This window comes from Anser cygnoides, chromosome 2 (assembly GCF_040182565.1).
Source record: "Anser cygnoides isolate HZ-2024a breed goose chromosome 2, Taihu_goose_T2T_genome, whole genome shotgun sequence".
NCBI lineage: Eukaryota > Metazoa > Chordata > Aves > Anseriformes > Anatidae > Anser > Anser cygnoides.
This window is the reverse complement of record NC_089874.1, coordinates 53,741,787-53,761,619: the sequence shown is the minus strand read 5'-3', so window position 1 is coordinate 53,761,619 and position 19,833 is coordinate 53,741,787. Positions and strand designations below refer to the sequence as shown.

Sequence of the window (19,833 nt, the reverse complement as noted above, 5' to 3'; positions counted from 1 at the left end):
AATGGTTTAAAATGGATCCTGGGTACTGCATATGAGACATAAGGAACTGCAGGTTTGGTCAAAGGCCTCTGCCCTTGGGGATTTCAATATGACTTCCAAACCATAAAAATGGGCTAATGAGGTTAGAAACATCAACTGCAGTTCCTGTGGCTCTGAAAAACGTTTCACTGTCCTCTGTATTCACCTCTTGCATGGACTGGTACTGCGTGAGAAGTGGGGGACTACCTGACTGTCCAAAAATCAGCCTTTGTAAGTGTGGGACACTTGCAGGAACGGTGCAGGTTTTGGGGTGCTGCTCTGTCACCTGAATGACAATCTCTGCCTGAGGGTGAGAGGAAGGAATTCAGACCTACAGAGGTGAAATCTAGGTATCAGGTGCTTCAGCTCGCTCCCTTAGGTACATGGCACTAATGACTTTAAACCCAACTCTGCCCACCCAAATGCCCACAAAAAGAAATGTGTTATATGCTTTACTGCACATAAATTCAGGCAATGTGGGGAGAAGGTGGAAATGTCAAATTAATGTGTACTTTGCTGTCACTCTTCTGCTCCTTCTCTATCATATTCCATGCCCTATTTAAAATCTTGCCTGATAGATACACAGCTCTGCTCTTCTGCTGCACAAAGGTTTCCACAGCTGTAGCAGCTGTGTCTAAAACAGTGATGTGATAATGTCTGATGCATGTGTGCAGGGGACAGGGAAGGGATAAGTATTACTAATTATTGATGCTCTAGCCTTCATTTTCAATTGTACCAGATATCTCAACTGAAAGGGAGCATTTGCCCTTTAGTTGCGGGGGAACAGATTCTGATGGGACACTGATAAAGGATTTTGCCCCCAAGAAGCTTTGGAAGCTGACTGAGATTTCTTATTTTTGCAGCACTGGAGATTTTAAATAAAAGAAGGGATGCTTTTCCTTCCTTTGGGGCTGGAGCAAATGCAACTTCAACTTTGGGAAAAAATCTATGAGAGCAATTGAGTTTCCCTGATGCGTCTATCCAAGTAATTGATGTGACACCTTGCACTAATGGATAAATGGATTGTCTTTGTATTTCTGCAAAGAGAATGTGTCACATATTGAATAGTGACATTGATATTCTTATCAGATGTAAGAGTTAACACTTCTTTTGGATAAATGGAGTAGTTTGACCTCTGAGAGCTATTATCTGCCAGGTTTGCAGGTAACTTGTCACAACATCTTTCTGCATTGTATTTGTTTTGAAAGTTTCACTGTAACCATATAGGCTGGAGAATTGCCTTTCTTACATGAAATCTAAGGTGGATAGGGAGAATTATGCATCATTTAAAATCGGGCTATCAGTGTGGCTGGGAAATTGTTGCACTGTCAGAACAGCTTGATAGCTGCATCATATAAAAGAGTCCTGATGTTCTGTCATAGGGCACTCATGTGCTAGGTCCTGCATGGAGATGAGGGACAAATCCTGCTTTGCTGGGTTTAATGTTTAAAAGGTTGAGCTAGACAAAGCGCAAGAGGAAGGCAGACAGGCACAGGGAGTAAGTCTCTCAAACTCCATTTTTTTGGGCCACGTTGCCTTTCTTGTGTCTATTGTTCCTAAATTAAAGGATATCTAATGTTAGCAGTTGTGGTCCCCTCCCAATAATCACTGTTACAAATGTTGCTGCGGTCTTGCAGGGTGTTTATGGCTCTCCTGGGAAACACCGAGGAGAATTACAAAGCCGCTGTGGAATGGAGTGATAAGAAAAAATCTGAATATAGCCTGCATTCAGGAAAAAAAAGAGAAAAAAGAAAACTCAAACATAGCACACTACTACTGCTGATCTTGGCTTCTGTTTAAGCAAGAAAAAACACATTGAACAACTTCAGAAAAAAAAAAAAGGTTCTGGGTCCTACTAAAACACTGTGCTGAAAGCTGTGGGCTTCTTTTCATGTTAATGTTATGTATTAACTTTCAAACAAAGAAATGGTGTCAGCTGTTTGGGTCCTGTGTAGCTTTTCCTAGACAGGACATTGTCTGGGAAGGTGTAGTCACTGGTGTGGTCCATCTCATTTCTGTCAGTGGGGGTGTGTGAGGCTGAGAACAATTCCAGGATAAGAATTTGGGTCCATCACCAGAGACTTGTGCTTCACAGAGAAAGAGGAGCAGTCAGAGAGGGGATTCCCACCAACCCACCTTCCAGAAAGGCATCCTAGAGACCAGTGTGCTTTGCTCTTACAGTAAGCGTGCAGTGGAGGAGGATGGGTCCAGTGTTACTAGTGCATAGGATCTGCAGTACAGTGTAACATTGCTTCTGTAGGAGTCCTTTTAAATGATTTTCAGGCTCTGTTCTAATTGCAAAAATCCATCTGATGTATATAAATGCATACATAAAATAATAATATGCAAATATCAAGCAAAGTGGTTAACAGAGTGGGACAAATCATAGACTATATAGAAAACTGCTGCTGCCCCTGGGACGAGCTATTCAGGCACGGTGCCTTCTCCATTTTCTGCTTGAGCCATTCCACTTTGTATATTTGAGGCAGATTCTCAAATAGCTCCAGGATGATGAAAATCATATTATTTGACATAGTAACGAATCATCAAAGTATTCACATCTCACCAATGGGCAGTAGGAGGCAGTTCTTGGGATACAGAGCCCTTATCACTTACTTTAAGCAAGCTATCATTCAGTAAAAACATGCCTTATATATATATATATATATTTTTTTTTCCTTTGAAGATGCAGCCCAGCTTTTATATCACCTTGCAAGAGGCAAGCTAAAGATCCATGGCACTTCTCAAAACAAAAAGGCAGAGCATAACCCGCCTGCCCTACCTATCAGCTTCTCAACAAAATTGATTCTAGACGTGCAAGGTTGTCTGTGTGCTATTGCTAAGTGCATAATAGCTGTCGTATGCTAACTCATTATTCTGTAAAGTGCTGTGAAATACTGTGATTATCAAAGATGCTACATAAAACCAGCTTCCAATCTAGTCAAGTGATGGTCATGTGGCCAGACAGGCTGCTGTGGTACAGCTACATGATCTGCAGTCCAGTGGTTTTATGGCAATGAACGTCCCCTAGACTTGTTTGCACGTGCCAGAAATTACAAGTGCCCTTTTAGGGTTTTTTCATGCTATCTCCTCTTGATTTTGTCTGCTTTGTCCTTGTATTTTGGGGCATTGAAATTTCAGATGGTTCCTGCTCTAAATGCTCAGCTTTATCCACATGGGTGCATGCCACTTCTCGATGAGAGTCGGTTATAACATAATTTATTTTGTAAAGTACACTGGATATTGGCCACTGGATAACCAAAGGTGAAAGGGAACATGAAAAGCAGATTAGAAAGCATGTTGTGCTGGGGGAAGGGAGGCAAGAGTATGAGGGAAAGTCAATAGGGACAGTTCAGAGAAGCGAAAACCGAAAAAATAAGGCATGCACATGTAGCTCAAAGGACTTCATTACAGCTAATTTAAGAAGATAATAAAGGAGTGATGTCAACACGATCCAAATGGGGGAGAAGCACAATGAGAAGAACAGAGGGAGCAAGAACAAATAAGAGTCATAAAATGGACAAATGTCTTCAAGTCTTTAGAGAGTGAGGATGTTTTAGTGCCTCTTCCCCTCCTCTTTTCCTGTTCTCCAGGAAATGTCTTACTAATAAGAGGAGCAAAAGGGTTGGCAAGTTTAATAATGCCCTCAAGGTGATGAAATGTTGGTGCTTGACAGAACAAAAACTTGGCCATCCAGTTCTCCAGCTTTACTTAACTGTGAGCCACTCTTTCTTTTTAGTGTCATATCAAATCTGGTGACCCAAGTAGAGTATTTAGGGTACACGAGATAAGATACCATAAATTTGCCATTAGGAATGTAATTACACTGAGTTCTCAGAAGACAGAAAGAGTCCCTTCCCCACTCCCACCTCTTTTTTTTTTCCCTTGGGGACTTTCATTGCAGAAGAGTAAATACTGCAGTTGGGCTTCTGCAGATTATTTTGTAGAGTTTGTTTAGGATGGTGATAATTAAGATGTGCATGTTTTTAGCACTAATCAAGAGACTGGGCACCTTTCAGCAAAAGGGAGCTGTGGAGTGATGGCACTGGGAAAGGGGACTGACAAGTTTCACATGAAGAAGAAGCCCATTAAACCCTGACTATCTCTAAATGCTTATGCCATCTTGTCTGAGGCTTTATCTCAAACCAAACTGCTAATTTAACATGTTTTTTCTTTTTCCCCCATCACAATGATGTCCTGTTCTTTGGCAAGCATACCCTCAAATATACATGTCCAAATTTAATACATAGGAAGCAGAGAGATGGGGATTTATAAATGGACCCATGGATACCTGCTACTGTGTTTTGTGGTGTTTGTCTCCTCCTAACCTTCCCAAATGAGGACCTGGCTGGGTCATGCAGGGATCTCTGATGCTTGTGTTCCCTTCCTGCGAAAGCCAGGACACAAGAAGGGGGAAAGGGGCTAGGACTGCGTGGTGCTGTGGTGTCAGCATGCAGATGTAGGAGTCGGGCCTGAGAACCCTGCGTAGGCATAGCCAATGGCCAAAAAGCTGAGCTTTGGAGATGAGAGAAGTGTGCAGAGCCCTGCGCTAGTATCCTGCAATTCTGGCCACTCTTTGTGTTGGTGGGGCTGTTGTTCAGAGGTCCAGAACAAGCTATGATGAACGAGCAAAGGCAATGATAACTTGTGATGAAACCCTAACTCGGTAAACAGCAGCATGACTAATGTCAAGGAGACATTTGTGCTGGTCTAGAGCAGCACGCCACCTCTGCTTTCGGGGGAGAAATGTTGATTTAAAGCAGCTGGAGTCTCCAGCCCTTTACGCGTATGTTCAGAGGTCTGAGGATTCAGCTGGTAGGAGCCTCCTTGTGTCGGTGAACCTACGAGAGCCTTGTTGATGTCGCCGATATTCTGTGTGAGAGCGCTTAATGGCAGATGAATGTTGGAAAGGTTGTGGATTACTTTGTTAAGCAAGCGTGGCTTGTAAGTAATGTGGAGCTGACCCTTCATGACACTTACATGACCCAGAAACAAAGCAGCAGGCAGGAGAGCCCTGCAGTAAATGAACAGTGTTTTGATATTTTCTAATACGAAAACCTATGAAGTTAACCTTTGCAAAGTATAGTTAAACTTAATTTATTTTTAAATGTGCAATATTTTGAGTATGTTTGTTTGCACTGTAACCTAATTTTCCACTTCCTTTCCCTTGTCATACAGTTTTTAGGCCAGGAATGTGGTAATGAATAGAGAGAATAATGTCAGTTTAGACCGTAAAAAGCCTCTGTGAAAAAGCCTGGTAGAATTAAATAGGGAACGATCGTCTGTCTGTAGGATTTCAAAGCCCGTGTCTCCTCTGGTTTAAAGCCACAGGATCACTAATAGTCATTTTATATATGTGGCCTACCGCGCTCTGTGGATGAGTGTAGTTTGAATAATAACACTCCTTTTTTTTTCTTCTTTTTTTTTTTTTTTCCCTTGCATGGAGGTGTTCGCGTGTGTCCCAGTGCAGCTGATTCAGACTGCAGGATGGCTGTGCTGCTGCAGTGTGGGCAGCCTGGCCCTGGCCTTGCAGCGTGCAAATGGGTTTTCTGCCTTGTGGTGCTAAGTTTGGGTCCAAATGAAGGTGGTAGATTATGTTGCCTTCAAAATGGGAGCAGATATTAAGTGGAGAGTTGGATCAGCATCAGAACTTGGCAAGAGACCTCTTTCTTTCTTGTGGTTGAACCAGCCACTGGGCCTGCTTGTAGATAACCTTTGAGTGGATTTAAAACTCTCACACAGAGCCTGATGCTTGTATCTTCCACATGCTTCACAGATTTATTGCTTTATTGTCTTCTGTACAGGCCGTATGTCTGTGTGATTACAAAAGTGGAGCATTTCTTATCCCCAGTGTTAAGTGGAACTAGTCTGGCTGAGCTGAGTAGAAACGCAGTGACAAGTGCTGGGGCCTTTACTGGCTGTGGATGGGGAGGCATCCTCTGGAGATGGATCGGGGTCAGTACACTGTGATATGTTAATTTGCCAATAACCATTATAAGTAATAGCTTTACTGATTCATGAGTTCCATAAATTGATTAGTCCCTCTGTTAATGAAGAGCTCTAATGCACTTCATATGCGATAGATCATTCCTTTACTTTATGACTTTATCTGGCCCGGGAAACTTGAGTTCACTGGTCTCTGCTGGTAGTTACAATTTACATTTTCCAGTGTGCTACTGCACGTATACAAACATATGGCATTGTACATATCCCCTACCGCTTTCTGCAGAGAATTAGCCCAGCATTTCTTTGAGCTTCCTAACACATCAGAGTGTGGTCAGCCTGGTTCCTATTACATTTCTTCACCAAAATCTGAGCAGACTTTGCACTATGGAGATCCATACAAGACAAGGTCTTGGTTAAGCAGTAGCCTCCACTTGGAAGAAGGACCCATGAGCAGCAAGGGCCAGTAACAAACTCTCACAAACTTAATTCCAGTGAAGAAGTTAGTGTCCCATGAGCTAGCTGAGTCTGGAGCTGGAACTGAGAACGAGCTGGGCTGCTGTTCCATGGGGGTGAAATGGGGACTGTTGCTGGATGATCTGCAGGAGTGGGCTGAATCTGTGCAGGCTCTGTTACGAGAAGGAGCAACCACTGCTCCCTCTAACACATGTGAACCACTTCAAGTGTGTTAGATTGAAGGATGCTCCAGGATGTCTGAACAGTGGCAGTGCCCTTTTAGAAATGCCTTTATCTCCAGTGAGATCAGGGTTACTTTCTTTTTCAAATGGACTTTGCTTCAGTTATCCGTGCCTTTGTCCCTTTGAGATGTGGCTGCCATAATACGCTCTACATGGGGCTATACGTTGAGCCCACTCAGAAACTGAAGCTAATGCAGAATGCAGTGACCCGCTTATTAAGTAGTGCTTCATGCTGGGAACACATCACATTAATGTGCTAGGATCTGCACAAGCTGCCAATACGTTTTTGGATGTTGGTGTTAACCTATAAAGCTATAAATGGTTTGGTACCTAGCCACTTGGGTCAGGAGAGAAGGCACAGTGCCTTTATTAATTATACAAGCCTCCAGCTGAGAATGAATCTGCTTAGGCTTCTGGAAACGGTTCACACTGGGCATGTTCAGAGGCTTAATGCAGGCATTAACATACCCTTACATTGCATCATTTAATTTGCATAGTAACTCCTACGCTGGTAGCGATACCTTCCCTTGCACCTACCTTTGATGTTGCTGCTGCTGCTACTGCCTCTCAGGCTCTTTGTAGACCCGGCAATCTGTGCTCTGGGGCTGGGACTGAAGGGCAGGTTTACCCATCCACTAGATCAGATTAAAGTCCCAGTGTGGGCCAAGCAGAAAGCTCATAAACTGGGACGCGTCAGTGTTTGCAGAACTAGTGAACAGGAAAATAGATTGTGCTTAGTCAGGGGTACTTTCTGAATATTTCTGAGTCTGGGGAAAATGCTGCAAATTTGAGCTCAATTTTAGATTTTAATCAAAGTGGTTTATGCTTTACAAAATGCCTTTTTTTTTCTCCTTTTTTCCCCATAGCAGAACAAGCAAACCATGACATTCAGCCGTTACGTCTGCAAGCAGATCTGCGGCTACTTCCTGCAGTTGTCCATGGTGTTTCTCATTGGTAATTATGGTAATATTTATGTCTCTTTGCATTTTTATGTGTCCTTTGTCAAGCTGATTAGAGGAGGCACAAAGCTGCCCTTTCATTTAAAAAAAAAGAAAAAGAGGCCTCATTAGGAAGGTTGCTGACATCAACTAAATGGAGTTTCACCTTGTATCAAAATTTTAATAAACAGAGATGCTCAGTACACTGCTCTAACATAGTGCTCCACTCACACAGCTTGCTGCAATCTTAGTACAATGGAGCTTTTTCCTTTTTAATGCAAAACAATTCTGAGTGAGTCAAGGGGAAAAGGTATTTCATATTCAAGCCCTTTTTCCCCAAGCAGACCTTAAAAAAAAAATTAGTCGTGTGGTATCCAATCACTTTGACTATACTTTTTGATTCTGCTGTTGTTCATATCAGAGCCTTAAATCTAACATTTTCTTTTGCAGTACTGCAAATGTGAGGTATGATTTACATTTGTTTTTCTTGCAAATTAGGAAGAACATAAAACACAGGCAGCTTTCCTTTCAGATGCCACCAAATCTATGTAAAGTCAGACTGGAAAAAGCCACAGGAGCAAAGAATGGGTGGGGAGAGGCGGTTCTGGAACTGTAAAAGACATCTTTACAGCCAACAGACCGAAAGGCTCTTCCAGTTTGTATCTTGCTCAAATATTTAAAACAACAGGTTACATTCTTTTAACTTCTGTTTTCTCTCGTAGAAATCCATATTTAGGTAGATAATTTTAAAAATCAGGCCCTGCCAGTTGCTTCTATGACTGTGCCAGGTCCCTGCTCTTGATCTGGGGCTGTTTTAGCAACTAGCTTGGGGTTTTACAGGGAGCTGTAATTTGGGTGGTTTTTATAGATGCCGGCAACAGCCAAAGGGCATTCAAAGCAGCCCAGTCAGGATGTCCTGGCGGGGCTGAGCACGCTGGGGCCAACAGAAACAGGAGTGGGATGGTGTCAGTGTCCCAGCCACCGGCGCTGCTTGGTGGCCAGCACTTCCCATCAAATGCTCAGTGTGACCCAGCCGCCCGTGCACCCGTCAGTGCTGCCATATAAACCCATGTCCTTGGTGCCCTGGCTGGGTTTTTTTCTCTTTTCCTTTGTTTTGTGCCTCTCCCCATTTTGAAGGATGCTGGCTGTGGTGTGCGAGCGGTGTCTTCAGGTAGGGTGAGGAGATGGAGCAGCTGTCCTCTCTGCCTTTGTGGCACTGACCTTGCACCCCCAGCAGGGCTTGCTCCATCATGTGCTGAAACAGACATGACAAAATGATGCTGGAGGGCCAGAGGTGCTGGTTCGATAGCACTCTGGTTTCCTGCCTTGCAGGGCTGAGATAATGCCATTTGTCCAAACTTTCTGAGCCAAGCAGGCCCACTTGATATGAAACCCTTATGAGCTTGTCTAATCGGCCTTTTCCCCTCCCTTCTTGGAGTTTTCTGTTGCTGCCACTTCACTACGGTGCTGGGACATGCTTCTCCATAGAAATGGAGAGCAAAACCTGCTTGGGACTTTACAGGGTTTCTGGCTATAGGCTCCAGGTCTGAACAGACTTGCAGCTTCAAGCACTTGTGCCAAGAATTTGGTTGCTTTGATCAATTAAATTCCCTGGCAGTGAAAGAATAATAAAAAAAGGTTGGGGAGGCTGTGCTCTGAGGCTCCATCTGCAGAAGAGTGTATCTTCCCACTGCCCCTGAATAGCACCAGCAGGCCCTCCTCTGCCTCTTTTATGGATTTAATTCTCTTTGGGAAGCTAATCTCACCCCTGCTGCCCCGGCACAAAACCCAAAGTGGCAATCTTGTGAAGCACAGAAAAGCAATTGCGTGAAACCTAGCTTTTTATGATAATACCCAGGGAAAAAGTGACTTGCACCACTGCTCTTAAGAATGCAAACACGCTCTCACACAAGTGCGGGATAAACAGCACAACTTGTACCTTTCAGTAAAACAGAAACGTGGCAGTGCTGGGGCCGAGTGCCTCTCCCGGGGAATTGTTGGCCTGCCAGCAAGCACGGCTTTGGTTGTACCAGCTGCCCTGGAGAAGTCCCTACAGCTTTGCCAGAGAACAGGGGATGGCGTGGAGGGACAGGAGGAGTGGGAAGGGAAGAGCAAGTGGGAGGATCATGGAAAGTGGTGGGGCTGAGCCTTGTCTCCTTCCTGGTGACATGGTGTGTGTGTGTGTAGTGCTGTCAGCTCACTTGAGCAGAAGCAAGTCCAGCTTCTTACTGAGGAGGCCGTGCTGCTGGGTCAGGAAATTTTCCATTCTCTTGCTTGGTTTCAGCACTTGTTTGTACAAGAGATGAAACCAAAGCCACGAGCAGGTAGAAGGATAATGTTCCTACTTCTCTCCCAACCTTGGCACTGGCAATGTGGCTGCACAGTGAGGGGGGAATGTCTCCAGTGGAAAAACAAGGGTGCTGGTTTGTGGTGCAGATACCTTCATCTGATGGCAAGAGAGGCTGTCTCCTCCTGGCTCCATCACTGCACAGTTCTCCTGCCATGTCCTTTGTTCAGCGGGAAATGTTGGTCCCTTTCCTCTCTTTCCCTCTCCTGGTAGGGTCAGTTTTCGGTGGCTTGGGCTCCTTGGCATGGATGCTGTAGGGTCGGATGAGCCCTGGTGTTAAGGAGCCATGGTGAGGAGGAGAAGCTGGTGGGGGAAAGGAGCAGACCAGGTGGTGGGTAGAGGGAGGAGGAGTGTGGGACCACCTCGCTCCCCAGCAGCTCCCTCTGAGATGGACATAGATCGTGGCACTGCATCCCAAGCTGTGTTTAGGCAATGCAGTCCTTCCCAGAAGCCTTGAATCTGGAAGGTGGCCAAGGTGACAGAGCTAGGAGGTGATGGCCTGAGCCAATGCTCATCTCCCTTTCCCATCCCCCAGCATGGAGCAGTCTCCTTACCCCAGACAGCTTCATATCATTTCTGTGTCCAGGCTGCCAGAGTCACTTCAATTTAGCTTGATCTATTAAATCACCTGTCTCAATACTGTTTGTCTGGAGATCAAATTTGGAAAGGCAGCAGCTGGAGGAAAATTAGAGCAGACAAATGTGTGTAAAAATGTTTCCCTCCAACTGCTTTCATCACAGGCAGTTCTCGACTAAATGATGAGGCTTAGGGCTATAAGTATCTCGGTTGTTTCAACTGTAGTAAACTGAAACCAAGGTCAAGTCATAGCTGGTTTGTGTCCTTTTCCCTTCTAATCTTCTAGATTTCACTATGGTTATTTTATTTGAGTGCCTGCCACTTGCTATTTCAAGCTTCCAGTGGTATGTCTGCTTTGCACCCCTGTTCGCCAGCTAAAATGTTTCCACCTTACCAGTGAACATGATTACATAATTTTAGATGCACTAAGGCCTGAAATTATTGGATTTTTTTTTTCCATTGTACAAACAAATACATTTAAGCAGCATATTTTTAACTTCCCCTCCTGCCTGTGAACTCTAGTAAAGGGAAATTAATTTTTCATGATGGATGCAGGGTGGGAGGGAGAGAGGGGAGAAATAAAAGGAAAGCGTGCGAGCATGAGGGCAGCAGAAAAATAAGCGTGCTGAGTTCCAGAGCGATGGTGTTATGTTGTTCCACCTGTTTCTTTAATTACTAGGAGTTGCTGAGCCTTATCAGCTGCCTCCGAAGCCTTGGGACAGGAAATGCTGATGCAGTCCCAACTGTGCTTCTGCTCAGCCTCGTGCCAAGACTGTGTGTGGAGTCAGGTTGCCTCCTAGGATCACTCGTCCACAGGCGTGTGTGGGTCATCTGAACTCCAAACTCGCTTTGAAGATCACAAGTAACCTGTGTGGTCTCTTTTAATCTACAAAACCCTTTCTCTGAATCACTGCTTTAAGAGTGGAGTTTACTGAATTCGTGGTGGTGTCTTGGCTTCCTGACATCTAGTAAATAGGCGTACTGAATGCTGCATTATATAGGGATTAATTTTCTTTCAGCTTCCCCTCCACCCTCAGAAATCCTATATTTTGTCTCCCATACTACTTGCTACTGGTTAGCCTGGCAAGGTTATTTCCCAAAAAACTTTATAATATAAAATTAGCTTGCCAAAAGAGCTCCCTTGCATTTGACCACATCTGAATACAGAATGGAAATGTATTTTCTCTGTATTTTCTCTGTATTTTTCTCTGTGGGGAGTCCAGAACCGAGGGTGTTGTAGACTGGGGTTTGGAGGTGTATCCCTGAGCCTCTGGAGCAGGATATAATTGAAAGGGTTTAGGTTTTGGATTCTTGCTTTAGTCCAACTTTGGTGTTAACGCACAGGATGTATAATGATGGCCCTCAAAGGCCTCTTTGCATGCATACAGTCTTGATGCTGTATTAGCACAGGCTTTTACCAGTATTTTATTTCGTGCTTCCTTCATCACAAACATTTGTTTCTTGTGGAAAGCCGGCTGGGGTGTGTGTCTTTCTCTTTCCCCTCTAATAATCTCTAGTTTGGGACTACTGATCCTTCAACAACCTCTTCCCTTTTTGATGTGCCCTCTGTTTTCTCTTATTTACAGCAACTGCCATGCTTGGCATTCTCTTGTTCATCCTCTCCCTCCTCTCAATTTCTCAGGACAAGCTGAAAATGAGATTTAATGGGCCTCCCACTGTTGTTGCTCTTTTGAGATTACTGGGATCAGATGTTCTTCTCTTGAGAACCAGATCAAAGAAAATGAGAGAGGGTAAAGACCAGAACGCTCAGGAAGGCAACAGAAAGCAAGGATAAGGAAGGAGAAAAGTGGTTCTTAGCATGTAATAAGGTGGCGCAGGGCATTTTTGGCTTTGCTGGCTCCTTGCCAGGGTTTTGCAGATGTGTTTGTGCTACTGCAGTGTGAAAAGCTTAATAATTTTGTTACAAAGCCTTTCAGGGAGCCCAGTGCAACCTGAATGTTTATAGTTTTATCAGAATTGTCTTGGACTAATAGCCATAAACAAGCCCCTAGCTTTAACATGGCAATTTTTGGCTGACCTATCCATCCCCATGTTCCCAGAAATCCTCTCCATATTAATTGCATTTCGCTGCTGGGGACACCTGTTAGCAAGAACACAGCTGAACAGGCTCTTAATACTTCCAAATCTCTGATAATACTCCAGTTAAACCCTTTTTTTTTAATTTTATTTTTTAATGAGAGCAACTGGTTGGGCTTTCCCCTTAGTTGCAGACTGAAGCTACAATTTCAGCTCCTCTTTCTATCATGGGATGATTTTGCAACTAAGGAGCTGATGGCTTTTGAGGGCTGTCACTGCCCTCCCTGTCTACTTTTCTGCATTGACGGGGAAAGTTCACCCAGGGACTAGGATGCCTGGTTTCAGTTCCCTGTAACACCATAGCTGCTTCGTGACCACGTGCAAGCTGTGCCCTTGCACCCGTGCTGTAAGATGTTAGTGCAAGTCTCCAGGACACGTAACAGGTGACAGGGAAGTGTCAGACGCTGCCGTGGCGAGGATTTTGTGCAGCTCCATGTCCCCCAGATACTTGTCCTCCCACCACAGGCAGTACTGGGGCACAAGGGGTACAAGGAGAAGCTCAGAGCTGTGGGAAGTGTGCTGGCAGCGGACAGGACAGATGCTGAGCAGCCAGCTGCAGGGGCTATGGAGGAGAGGACTCAAGGAGCTGGAGAAAACCCTTTGACATGAGAGGGTTGTGTTTTTGCTGGTACAAATAATTGACATGATGTGTGTGGTTTTCTTGCTGGTCACAAAGCTCAAAGAAAACAAGTACAGTATGGCAAGGGCTTGCTTGTTGTAAGTGCTGCATTTAATCCCCTTATAAATGCAAGGGAAATACAACAAAATTCGAAGGGTCTGAAGAACAAGATAAGCTCTTCGTGCTGTTTAGTTCTACAGTTTTTATTCCTTTTCCCCTTCTATTTTCTTATCATCATCAGAGAGGGGTGGGAAGCTTTTGTCAGAGTTCTCCTTTAAGGAAAAATATGTTATTTGAGTGTAACCAACTTTGAGCACATGGTGTGACCCAACGAACAAACAGTATCTTTAATATCAGAGTTTTCTAGCTCTTGTGAATAGTGTCAGGAATACAGCACTACTTTATACCCCTCTGAGAACAGGATGGCTTCTATGGAAACCCACTAGACAAGTGATTCAAAAAACATCTTTTGAGAAAATTACTTCATTGTATATGAGATTTCTTTTTAAAACTAACTACATGGGAGTTCTTGGCAATGACGGTCTCTGTGTCTGATGGTGTAACTAGCATGAAATAGAGCTGCTGCTTTCATTTATATACATTACACTATCTGGTTCCTCACTTGTGGTTTGAGAAAAACATGAATTTTCAAGTTTTCCTCATGGGACTTCCTTGGCTTCTTCACTTTACCTTTCATTTTCCTCCCTGCTATGTAGAAATACAGAATGATTATTAAAAGGCTTTTGGTATTTTGCTGCAAGAGTCAAGAGAACATGCAGCATCATAATTTTTATTGCTACTATCATAGGTCTTTATTTTCTTTTCAAGAAAGCACAATAATAGTGGAGCTTTTTGGGTGAGATTATAACATGAATGCAGTTTTGCTGGGGCAATTAAATGCACATATTTTTCTTGACATCCTATTTGTCGCATAAATCACAGTGAAATTATAAATACCTTTGCATGCACATGGTTATCAAGAGCATTTTGCTCCATGTGTCGCCACAAGAGTATAATCTCAGGGTGCAACCCAATGCCAAATGTCCAGGAGCTTCGGAGCATCCCAGTCACAGGGACGATGATTGCATTGGCAGTGGGGGTTGTGCTGGCTGGGAAATGGGGTAAGGTGACATGGCTACAAGCAGTATTTGATCTGCTGGCTTTCTGCACACAGGAGAGCTCTTTGTTAGCCAGACCGGCAGCTCCATCCCTCTCCAGCCCCACTGGGGGAGAGCAGAGGTGGCAAGGCTGATCGCACATACCTGTCCCTGGCCCCAAAGACCCACAGTCAAATTATTGCAAGCAGCAGAAGAAATCAGGGAGTGAGGTGGAGATGAGAAGAGCCACATCCGGAAAGGACGGAGAGGGGTATTGCCAAGAAACCCTGTGCACAGAGGCTGGGGGATGCGCCTGAGTTTCTGTGGCTGTCGGTGGCAGAGATGGGCATGGAAAGCAACCTCCTGTTGTGGTGCTCAGCTGCTGCTGCCTTGCTCCCCTTCCAGTCCCTTACCCAGCAGCAAGGGGACAGCCTGAGGCATGACCCCTTTCCTCCGCCTGCAGATTGGTAGGGAGGTTTTTGGTAGCCACTGGCTCTTCTGGTCTGTTTTTCCTATTCTATTCAGGGTTGTTTTCTAGTTAAAAATACCCAGCTGACTATTTTTATATGCAGGTACACAGGCCTTTCCTTCCTCCCTCTTCTAATTATTAAGTGTCTAAACCATGTTATGAGCTATTTGTTTTTATTCCGTGATATTTTTAAATCAAAGATGGTTTCTGAGGGAGGCAAGCAACCAAAAATATTTATAGGTTATAATCCCGCCTGGTAGGCTCATTTAATTTAATTAGCTGTAATGTGGGAGTTCAACTCTTGTCATGATGATAGAAATAGGTTTACTACTTTGTATTCTTTATTTTTTTTCCCTCGCTCTCTTCTTTCTTTCCATAGTAAATATTTTATTTATGTTGTTCCTATGCTGAGATTTCATTCTCTAAGTGCTAAATAACCCTCCCCCACCTTCTTTTTCTAGTTGGGATTTATAATACACCCCAGAAAAAAAAATGGGTGCTGACTGTGCTGTGAACAGTGCCCTTTCATTATGAAGCAGCCCTTGCAAACTTTTGGAAAATGGACCTACTGTGGTAATAAATCTTCTCCCTTGACATATAGCACTGAATGTGGCTCTGACCACATAAACTGCTCTCCCCATGATTCTGTGGCTGTTCACAATGCCAACCATTTATAAGCCAGTTGGCTTCACATTAATTAATTCCCAAGTCATTCACAAATAGCAACAATCACCTCAAAGTGCGGGCCTAGGAGAGGGCTGGCATTTTTGAAAGGGAGATCTGTATGTAAAAATTTACCATGCTCACAATGGGGAACAAAAACAGCCCTTGAAACAACAATGGCTTTCTGCTTTGGGGCTCGAGGTCGTGGCTTCTTTTGGTTCAGCTCGTGGTGGTTTATTTACAACGGCTGCTAATTTCTAATGTTTGCCTGCTTTCACGAGCAGCATCAGCTGGGCATTGCAGCCCACGCACAAGGTGGGGCTACGCGCCGCTGCTAGGGGTTGAAGCTGAGTAAAGACATGCTGCTTTGGGGAGCAGCTCAAGGCAGGGGTCCCAGCAGCCTGTTGTGCCCTTGGATGCCAGGGAAGGATTTTGGAAGAGAAACTCTTCAAGGAAGAGTTGGCCAGGTTGCTGGTTACTTCTCAACTGGACCTGGTGGACCTTCTTACCTGGACCTTCTCACTTTGTTTCCCATGGGGTGTGCACCGGTCCCTGTGCTCGCTGTTGGCTGTCCCTTCTGCCATCTCCTCCTCCCTGTGCTGGAACACACACGGTCTGCCCTCATCTTTGCTTCAGCTCCCCTTTCTTGTGCTCTGCCTACCCCTCAAGGCTTTTCCCCTCACACAGTACGTCCCAGGTTCCTCTCTGACTGGTTGATTTGCCTGTTGCCATTCAGCACTTTTCTTCTCCATCACCTCGTCTCTACATCAGCCCTTTCAAGAACTTCTGGTGTTTAATGTGGTGGCTGTTTTGCCTTGCCTGCACTGAAAATGTGCAAGGATAATGAACTTTTCAGTGGAAGTCAACATGGAGAAGGAAATCTTGCCGCATTGAAGGGATAATTTTTTTCATACAAGTGAATTTTGACAATTGATTTGTGCACATGGATATTTTCAGCCCTCCCTGCCAGTTCCTGCCAAAGCTGCAGTTAGACAATACAGAAGTCACAGAGCTGAGCTGCCAGCGCGACTTTAACTTTGCTGCCTTGTGGAGACGCATTATTAGACAGGCTTTAAAGACACAATTACAAATTAGCTTCACAGGACAGTGCTTCATCCCATCCGTGGGATTGACAGTCCTCATTCAGTAAGCAGCTATTCAGTAGTTTGTCTTCATCATTTGATGATGGTGAAGGGAGGAGCTGATCCCTTAATTCCAACATCCTGTTCAGATACTGTGCTGAAGACAGAGTTATTAATTTCCTCAGAGGGTTTTTGCTGTCATTCAGCATGACAGTATCCTGAATACTTTAAAAATATTAATGGGTTTATTTTCATAGTAGAACTGTGAGAAGGAAGAGCATCACTCATACTGTAGGTGGGTGCAGCACCAAAGGGTCCAGGATCAAGGTCAAAGCAAACACAAGATTTAGACATCTCTTCAGAAGCATCCATTACCTTTTATTTTCCAGACTACTTTTCCTTTGTCACCTTACTCCTACGCCTACATTTTATACAGCCCTCTGACTCCTATTTCAGCTGCCATTGCTTAGCAAATGGTTCTGCCAAGTTCAGGTGATGTGGTCCTATAGCAGGCAGACATAGCTCTATAGGTCAGCATTTGGCAGCTCTCTTTTCTCCTACTGCAGTCTCCATCCTCATTCCCTACTTTGCAATAGGCAAGACAGGAGCAATACAAGGAGAAGTCACCTTTGCTGGACAATTTTGATTCATGCTCAGTGCATTCAGGCTGGATGAGGCAGAAATTCTGTGGAGAGAGCATGGTTAGGTGTTCATGAAATTAGGGACCTCCTGCTCTGCCAGATGAAGTCCCAATTGAGTCCATTTCTCCTGATACACTGTTCAGGTTTCTCTGTAGCTCTGATCCACCACATCTTTGTCCTTAATGTTTACTCGCTTCTTCCCTTTTCCACATCTATTTTGTTGTTTCAGTCTCCTGAACAGCCAGCGCTCCTGTTTGATGTGACGGCAATTTCAAGAGGTGGCAGTCCTGCTACCACCATTGGCTATAATATTGATATTCAACTCTACAGGTATCTAAAGCCTCCTAATATATAAATAATTTACAATGTAAAATTAAAGTTCACTGCCTTTTATGTGGGTTGGTTAGGCACACAACACAACAGAGCTTATGGTAATGGTATTTCTGCTGGATTCAGCAAAGATAGTGCCATACAGATAAAACATTCAGATTCATGAAAATCTGTCTGCGTTCTGCTTCCAGTGAAGCTATTCAGGGCCAAATTCTCAAACATCAGCTTCTAGTTGCACCAACATGACGAGCCCATGCAAAATACAAATACGTGCACGTTAGGTTCTTTTACAGGCGGGCAATGCCCATTCATGCTGAAATGTGACATTTTGAGAACAGATGTTGCAAAATACTTGCACATATTTTGTGGGAGCAACAGTGACATCTATCTTGCTGGAAACACAGCTTCCATTTTTACTTTTCTTTACTGGGTAGGCCGTTTATCTTGTTTCCTTTGGCGCTGGAAGTCTTTCTCACGCAGCTTTCTGTCTGGAAAATCTGCCCACCTTCTGCATGCCAATCACACTTCTTTTCAAATCTCTCCTTCAAACTTCTCCTAATCAATTTTTATGCTGATCTTACTGTTGTTTCCTCACCAAATCTCAAGTCCGAATTGCCTCTTACAGTGAGTTTTAAGTGTATTTATTCATATTTATTTGTGCAGGCTGTCCAGGTTGGTAGCCATTTTGAAGTGAAGAAATATTTTATATAGTTACTGAACTAATCCATGTCTTTGTCTCAACAACACAAAGCTCTTCAGGTGAACAGTCCAATTTCTATGTGAAAGGTGAGCTCATTAAAATGTAGAGATTGAACAGTCTGCTTATACCAAAGTTAGGAGGTAGCAAACCCATGGGAAGAACACAAGTCTTGTAGTGACCAGACTAGCAGCTTAAGTGCTGAGTAATGCAGTATTGGCACTGCTTTGCCGTTTTCCTCCAGAAAAAAAGTGAAAGACTGTAAATCAGTTCAGAAGGTAGGGTTTATTTTGGCTTCCTGACACTACAAATGTTATTTCTGAAATAGCAATGGTTTAATTGCTCAAGCTCCTCAGCTGCACAGGCAACATTGAAGGTTTCCATGTAAAGGGTGAGGGACCCATGCTAACGAGGGGCCAGGACAGGGAACACCTAGGGAAGGCACGGACAGCTGGGGACAGATGGGGGATGGGGCTGCCCTCCCTCACATCCCAGCTCACCTTTGCCTCCCTGGCTCTAGGGTGCTGGCACAGGGAAAGACGAAAGGGGAAATCTGCTCATTCTGCCATAAGCAGCCACTTGCTTTGCTAGGCCACTCACCAGTCATGTTCATAGGAGCCGTGACTCCTAAAACTGTTTTGTGCATATGTAGCTTCTCTTCCTCACATACTGTCATTGTTTAATCTCCATGTAGCCTTTCATTTCTGTGGCTTAGGTTTATGAGCATTTTATTTTCCATTTTCTGCTACTTTTTCAAGCATGTAACATGAAATAGCAGACATTTTCAGGCCTTCAATTGTGAAATTATCTGCCGTCATCATAATTTACTGCTCTTAATGATTTTTCTGACACGTTTTAGTAGCAAGATCCACTAAGTATTCATTTTTATCTTTGATGCAGTTAAGTACATTATACAAGACCCTACGGATAATATTATTAAGATCCCTGTAGTGTAACGTTCAGGAAAGTTTCCAACAACGAATGTTATCTGTCATCTCAGGATATGCATCACTTGGGGATCCTTCCTCCTGAAAGGGTGAGAAGAGATGCTCTTCCAGGTGGCATTAGTCATGTTGTCCTAGGATGTCTGGGAGCTCCTGCAGGGGCCTGGAGGTGGCTGCCGTCTGCCCATTTTTGACGGGTTGTGTGAGGATCCAGATCAGGCTGTGCTGCAGAAGAAAGACTCTGACAGTTACTGTGGCCCTGGCAAGGCACAGGCTGTGCTCTCTGCGTGCCTTCTCCAGATGCTGGGCATATGGGCCTGTCCTGAGAGCTCCAGGATGGTTTGGCTTAGTTGGTTTGGCGGAGGAGGCAGCTGGAGCAGAGAGTATGGAGAGAGACTTATTGCTCTTTCAGATAACAGTCTTGCTGAGCTTGATTGATGGATGCTGTTTAATCTGCCAGACATAAGCTAAAACTTAGGAAGTGGAGCAGAAACACGCAGCTTGGGCAAAACAGTTGTGTATAGGAGGGATGTGCACAGTGCCATTTTAGGCAGTGTTTGCGTTAGGATGCCACTGCGCACAGGCATCCTCACCAGCACAGCTGGGCACAAAGCACCTCACCCACATGTAGGTAGCCCTTGAAGGGCTCTGGACTGTGCAGCAGGACCCTGTGC

At 44.3% G+C, this 19,833-nt stretch overlaps 1 long non-coding RNA gene across 4 annotated transcripts in view; it reads left to right on the top strand.

Annotated features, from left to right (window-relative positions):
• Window positions 1-19,833, top strand: part of LOC106041719 (uncharacterized) — a 200,995-nt gene that overhangs the window by 72,694 nt on the left and 108,468 nt on the right. For 2 of the 4 annotated variants that reach the window (XR_010829304.1, XR_010829302.1), the window contains exon 3: window positions 7,526-7,613. This is a non-coding gene — a long non-coding RNA (uncharacterized lncRNA). Of the gene's footprint in view, window positions 1-7,525; window positions 7,623-17,417; window positions 17,519-19,833 lie in introns of all 4 variants that reach the window. The other 2 variants (XR_010829301.1, XR_010829303.1) reach the window with 2 other exon arrangements.